The following is a 7,293-nucleotide window of genomic DNA, read 5'->3' on the forward strand; positions in this document are numbered from 1 at the left end:
CATCAGATTCAAAATCACTTCAGAATGAAGATGAACAAGATCTATCAGGTATGAATTTGTTATCCTCTGGTGATACATCTATTTATCCTCTTAAAGATGATGAATGTGATAGAGAAACAACTAAATTTTCATTTATGGGTGAGCAAGAAAGATATCAAATAAAGGCAGAATTTAAAAGGCTTACAGACAAAATGAGAGATCAACAAGATCTATTGAACACAAAGGAATGTGCTTTCAAAGAAGAAGCTACCAAACTAAAAGCTCAACTAGAGGAAAGAAACAAGGTAAGGAAGTTATTCAAGAACAAGGAAGATCAATGCCAAAAGTTGCAAGATGAAGTGACATCATTAAGAAATGAAGTCAATAAAAGGAGCACAATCATCAAGAAACTCAGAGATAGATCCAATTATTATGAAAGACTTGAAGCTACGAACCGCTCGCTAAAGGAAGACCTTGAAGAATCAAAGAAGCAGAATAAAGATCTACTCCAAGCTCTTGAAAAACAAGAAAATGAAGTTCTTGAATTAAGGCATCAGTTGGAAGAAGGAAGGAAAGCTGAAGAAGACATGAAGAAGCACTATCGTGAAAAGGAAGAGCATCTTCAGGTTGAGGTAAATATTCTAAATGATAAATTAGAAGAAAAGGATAAGCTCTTACAATATCAAGATAGTACTAAGATCTTGGATGATATTCTCAGTAGTCAAAGGTCTCCTGCGATCAAAACTGGTCTTGGTTTTTATAAATCAACTGAAAGTGAATCTAGCTCCCAAGGAGAGGCAAGAAACTCTACTGAGAAATCTGAAATGCACAACGAAGAGATGAGAAGAAAAACCCATCAACAACCAAGGAAAGAAATTCTTCAAAGGAAATCTTTTACTCCTCCAATGCATAATGTTGAATGTTATGTATGTCATAATCTTGGACATGTTGCAGCTAGATGTAGAAGAAGAATGGTTCAAGATCATCACACAGAAGATCATCACATTCCAGGTACTTTCAGGGATATTGATTTTCTTGCAATATGTTTGGTCACAAAGTTGTTGATTGCTACAGGAGAAATATGAAACATATGAGATGCTATGCATGTAACAAGCTTGGAAATATAGCAAAGGAATGCAGGAAGAAGGTTCAGGCACCACACCAAAAGGAGAAAACATCATCACACTTGAAGATATGGAAGAAGAAGGAAGTACAGTCAGAAAGATGTGGCACAACACAATATACTCAGACATAGCACAACACAGACATAACAGACTCAGGGGGAGCTTAAAGTGTAAAACTTCAGTGTCCTAAATCTCATACGCAAGTTTCATAAAGTGAAGTCACGTATATACAGGAGTTAGACACTGCAAAGTCACGTATATGTCAGTCTGAGGAAAAGCAGTGGGGGCAGGCTCAGAAAAAGGCTCTGATATGACTCAGTCCATTATATGCTCTATTGGTTAAATAGTTACAGTCTGCTGAGGATGTGTGCAAATGTCTTGATACTTGTAAGATGTCTAGAAGTGTTTTTATCCTGACTTGATGATGATGATGTCTTGATACTTATTGCTGAGATATGCATGATAAGATCTAACAGTAAGCAGATGGCACAGGTTGAGGGGGAGCATATGCCTTTAATAATGCATTGTTGGCATTATGGTTAATAGTCCTTGGTGATGATGCTCATATGGCTAAATTATATATCTTGCTATGATGTGGTTATGAGTTGTCCATGATAAAATCTCATATGATTCTTGGGGTTACATAATTGATGTTCAGATCATATTTGTGGATTGATTCATAGATGGTGCATATATGATGCTTACATGGTGATCTTCATAAGGATAAGGAAAAGTACAAAGCTTGAATACACAACTTCATTACTTGATGATGAGTCTCTCATATGCTGTTGTCGTCATGTGCATAAAGATCATCTAATACAATTATGATGCAGGATTCCTATAGTTCTTGGTGCTCATGCGGATGAGGATTGTTGATGTTGATGATATTGACAAAAGATCTTGAGCTCAAGATACATAGTGCTGGATACATGAATGATTACTCTAAGTTGCATTGTTGGAGGCATGATGATGATGAGTTCTTAACTACATGTTGATAGGTTGATACTTACATATGTTGATTGATGCAAATATTCCCAAGTGATGATACATGGATGATCTTGTTGATAAGATGGCTATCGTGACCGAGCCGCTTATACACGTGGGTTAGTCATTGAAAAGACGTGTATGCGTATACACGCACTTTCATGCAAGAGAAGGCGCGTACATTGAGTTTTGGTCCATGGTAGTTAGTCCTTGGTATTTGAACCTATGGTTTTGGACCATAGTATCTCGTCAGATGTGTTGATCCCAAGTATTGGGTCCATGGTATTGGTTTTTTATGGTTTTGGACCATGGTATTGAGCAAGGCCTACGAATATAAAATAATAAGAAGATCATTAGGCAAGGGCATTGAAAAAGACTTGAATATTCGAGGAATGTTGAGATCCAGTATGCAGGTTATGGGTTGATGATGCATTGCTTGATCTGAGCTAAGGAGGGATCTCACCGGTTGATGGAGAACAAGATCTAAGGATAGATCGGGATCAAATGGTTTGAAATGAACTATCTCTATATGATTGATTATATCTATTCTAGATTTGTATACTGATGCATGCAATGATCTGAATTGGGTATAACTTAAGTTTGAAATGGCTGCAAGTCATGATTGAATATTTATAGATCTGTATGTAGGTTGGCTTTGGTGTAAGTGCGTATGTACGCGGGTTTGGTTCATTGTAGTAGCGTATACCATTTGAGCTATGATATCTGAAGTTACAGGTGGTTCTGGTTGTTGATGAGTTATGATCACAGTTTAATGGTGTCAGTATTCTGCATATCCTGTTTGTTTGATTGTGTTTAGCTTCAGTATTGATGGATGAGAACTAATACTGGATCAGGATCTTAATGACTCATATTTATGTGATTTGATGGACTAGATCTGCGTGCTAACACACATATTATCCTTGTATATGTAATAATCTGGATATGTCTGAAGACAGGAAGTGCATCAAGTTATAAGTAAGCAATTGATGACATATACGTTGGTTTAGCACTTCCAAGTAGTGTATGCACCCTGATGCATGATTTTGATGATACAGTTGGTTCTAAATATTGTTGCAGAGTTCAGTTTTCTGCTCTGTGTTCTGGTGACTGTGTTGTTGACAGGGTTTCATTGTTTCAGTGATTTAGAAATTGATGATGCTAGTATTGATTGTTTTGTGCTTCAATGATATTGATGGGTCCAGTATGAAAATTGGATGAAATGTGGCATTAAGAATATAGTGTTGTGCTTCAGGGGTATCCAATCTGAAAATTTATGAAAGGTGGTCCCTGGAGGATGAAAGGAGATTGTAGGCCGCCACCTACGTACTAGTACATCAGCTAGTATAAGAGCAAAGGGGGTGGTAGCTCCCTTCTAGTAGCAGCTAGAGAACAAGTGAATATTGGAGCATTCAGTAGGTAGGAACCTATGTACTAGTAAATGGATCAGTTAGTACAAGAGCTAAGGGGGTTGTAGCTCCCATCCAGGAGAGTCTGGAGAACGCGAGAAGGTTGTAGCCTTCTACAGGTAGAAGCCTGTGTACTAGTATAAGACTGCATCAGTACAGAAATATTTTTAAATGAAGTTTCTTATTAAAGGAAGATAGAGATGACTTGCAGCAGGTGGTTTTCACCCACATTGGGTTTCCACCTTATATCATGGTGTTCATGTGTGCTTCTTGTGTGTGATGATCTGTTCTGTTTCACTGCACCTACTTACTGTTCATATGGTTAATGAAGTGCTGTTGCACTAACTAAAGGTCAACATTTAATGGATTAACTGAATCATAAGTCTTCTTGATATATGATAGTTGCATTAGACATAGTTGCGTATACACGCGGGTTCCATTAACTGAAGTAGTGTATATGTATCTAAGTATGGAAATGAAAAAGTTTTATTGATTTGATAATACTGATTCACCCCCCCCACCTCTCAGTGTTATTCCCAACAGAAATTTGGCTGAAAATTTGTGTTGATGTCTGGATCTTGAAGTAGGGAGGGTGGCATTGGTCATAGAGCTCTGACCTCAGATACACACCTGGATCCCTTGGTTGATGGTTAACAAGTAAGCCTGTAGGTACCTAGACTGGATGAAAGCTTTAGTCTATCTTAGTCCCACCCAGATAGATTGCCTTGATCAGGAATCTAGTTTGTGGCACCGTGAGTGCCTAAACTATTGAAGGACCCTGGATAGATTTCCCTGGTTAGGAATCTAGTCCATGGCATTGTTGTGCCTAAATTCTTCATGGTTCATGTGTTTTGAGATCTTCCTTGTACTTTTTATTATGAATAGCTCCCTACTTAAGAGGGAGTGTTGAAATATGTCATCAAGTTCGGTCTTCATAAATGTATTTGAGTCACAATGAAATATGTTTATCAAAATAATGAAGACAAACATTTTTATTTTTATTATTATGACCCGAACATGAAACCCATGCTTTAATAATGGGTTTGTTTAATTTACGTGCCAAGTTTGTCCCCATGGGGATCACCTGTGCTGTTAGTAAAGAAGAAGGATGGAACCCTTAGATTATTTATTTACTACCGAAAATTAAACAAGGTGAACATAAAGAACATGTAACCACTGCCAAGGATTGGTGATCTTTTTGATCACTTGAGAGAAGCAACAATGTTCTCCAATATTGACTTGAGGTCAGGATATCATGAAGTAAGAATCAAGGAGGGGGACATTCATAAGAATGCTTTCAGGACAATATATGGTCACTATGATTTTGTAGTAGTACCCTTTGGGCTTACTAAATCCCTTGCCACATTCATGTGCTTTTAATGAATAATGTGCTACATACTTATTTGGATAATTTTGTCATAGTGTTTGTTGATGAAATACTAGTATACTAAAAAATAAAGGAAAAGAATGAAAAACATTTGGTTACAGTGCTACAATTGCTAAGGGAACACAAGATTTATGCAAATCTCAACAAGTGTGAATTTTTCCAATCATAGAAACATTATTTGGGGCATATTGTCTCTAAGGAAGGGATCTCAGTTGATCCAAAGAGGCTCAAATATATAATGGAGTGGCCAACACAAAAGAATGTGAATGAGGTCGTATCATTCATGGGATTGGTTGGTTATTATATGAGATTTATCAAAAACTTCTCTAAGATAGGGCATCCTATCACATCCTTGTTGAGAAAATGAACGAAGTTTGAGTGGATAGCTCAGTGTGCAATAATTTTTGAGCAATTGAAACAATTTAACATAAATGCACCAAGGTTGAGGATTTTAGATCTTGACAAGGATTTTGTGGTGTGCATAGATGCCTACAAGGAAGAGCTCGGTGGAGTGTTGATGCAGGAAGGACATGTAGTCTATTATCAATCAAGGAATTTAAATGAGCATGAGATAAATTATATGATTCATAACCTAGAGTTAACTATCATCATTCATGCATTGAAAATGTGGAGGCATTACCTCCTTGGCAGAAAATTTACACTTATGACAGACTGTAGTGGATTAATTATTTGTTTGAGAAACCCGAGCTAAACACAAGACATGGGAGATGGATGGTCATACTTAGCAAGTTTTACTTTGAGATCAAGTACATCAAAGGCAAAGAAAATAGGGTTTTTGATGCACTTAGTAGGAGGATTCAAATGAATCACTTGCTAGCTGTAAGATTGTACAAAAAATACCTGGTATAAAGGGCTAAGGGTGCATGATAAGATGATGTAAAATATCAAAAAATGAAAGAAAAGATGATACAATATGGCGGGGAGAAGGAATATCATCTCACTGATGACAACCTAATTAGGTTCAAGAACATAATTTATATGCCAAACAATGATGAATTAAAAGTATTATAATGAAAAAGTTCCATGTCAAGTCTTATTCAGGCCATCGAAGGTACCAAAAGACCCTTGCAACCACTAAAAGTTTTACCACAGGTCAAATTTGAAGAAAGAAGTGGTTAATTTTGTGGCTAAATGAATATAATGTCAACAAGAAAAGGCTGAATGCAAGCATCTAGTATGATTGCAACAACCCATTCCTATTCTAGAGCGAAAATGGGAGTTAATATCTATGGATTTTATCATAGGTATTCCTAGAATATCCAGGATACATGATGCAATCATGGTAGTTATTGATATATTAAGCAAGGTAGCTCATTTTGTGGTAGTAAAATCCACTAATTTTGGTAGTGAAGTGGAACAAATATTCATAAAGGAGATTGTGAGACTGCATGGAATTCCCAAGAAAATTATTTCAGACATAAATGCTAAGTTCACTTCAAGGTTTTGGAAGGAACTATTTGCAGGTTTGGGGGCTGAGTTTGCATTTAGTAAAACATATCATCCACAAACAAATGTGAAAACAAAGAGGAAAAATAGGATGATCAAGGACATGTTGAGGATGTATTTGATGGATTAGCCTAAGAAGTCGAAGGAGTACTTGCCACTTATGGAGTTTGCATACAATAATGGATACAAGGAATCCCTAAATATGAGTCCATTTGAGGCATTGTATGGGAGGATTTGCAATACTCCTATTAACTGGAGTTATCTAATGAACATGGTCCTTGTTGGGCCTAATATTCCCAAGGAAATGAAGCAACACATTCATATCATCAAGAAAAATTTGAAAGTGGCACAGGATAGGAAGAAGAGCTATGCAGACGAACATAGGGTACATAAAGAGTTCCAAGTAGGGGAGCATGTTTATTTGAGGATCAAACCCAAGAAGAGTTCCTTAAGGATTGGTTCATGTGGCAAGTTTACACCACTATATTTTGGGCCTTTTGAGATCCTTGAAAGGATTGGAACAATGGCCTATGGGATAGCCTTACCTCCCTCAGTTAAAGTTCATAGTTTTTTCCATGTTTATTTGCTTAAAATATATGTGAAGGATTCTAATCATGTGATTCATTGGTATCTGCTACAGGTGGAATCAGAGGGATATTTCCAGTGAGAGCCATTGTGCATTATACACCTAAGGAGTCTCATGCTTCAAAATCGAGTCATCTAGCAAGTCAAATGTAATGGAATCACTTTGGGCCAGAGGAAGCCACTTGGGAAATGGATGACTCCATGAGAGAAACATATCAATTTTTGTTTACTGGTTGAAGAAAATGTGTATATGTTTGCAAATACTATATAGAGATGTACATATAAAGCTCCATGAAACAATGTGTTTTATTTTTGTTTATTGTTGCATATGAGAAAAAGATCACTGAGGATGGTGTTCCCT

The sequence above is a fragment of the Pinus tabuliformis genome, chromosome 5_1 (assembly GCF_031772625.1).
Source record: "Pinus tabuliformis cultivar Carrire ecotype Pingquan chromosome 5_1, CPIR1, whole genome shotgun sequence".
Taxonomy (NCBI): Eukaryota; Viridiplantae; Streptophyta; class Pinopsida; order Pinales; family Pinaceae; genus Pinus; species Pinus tabuliformis.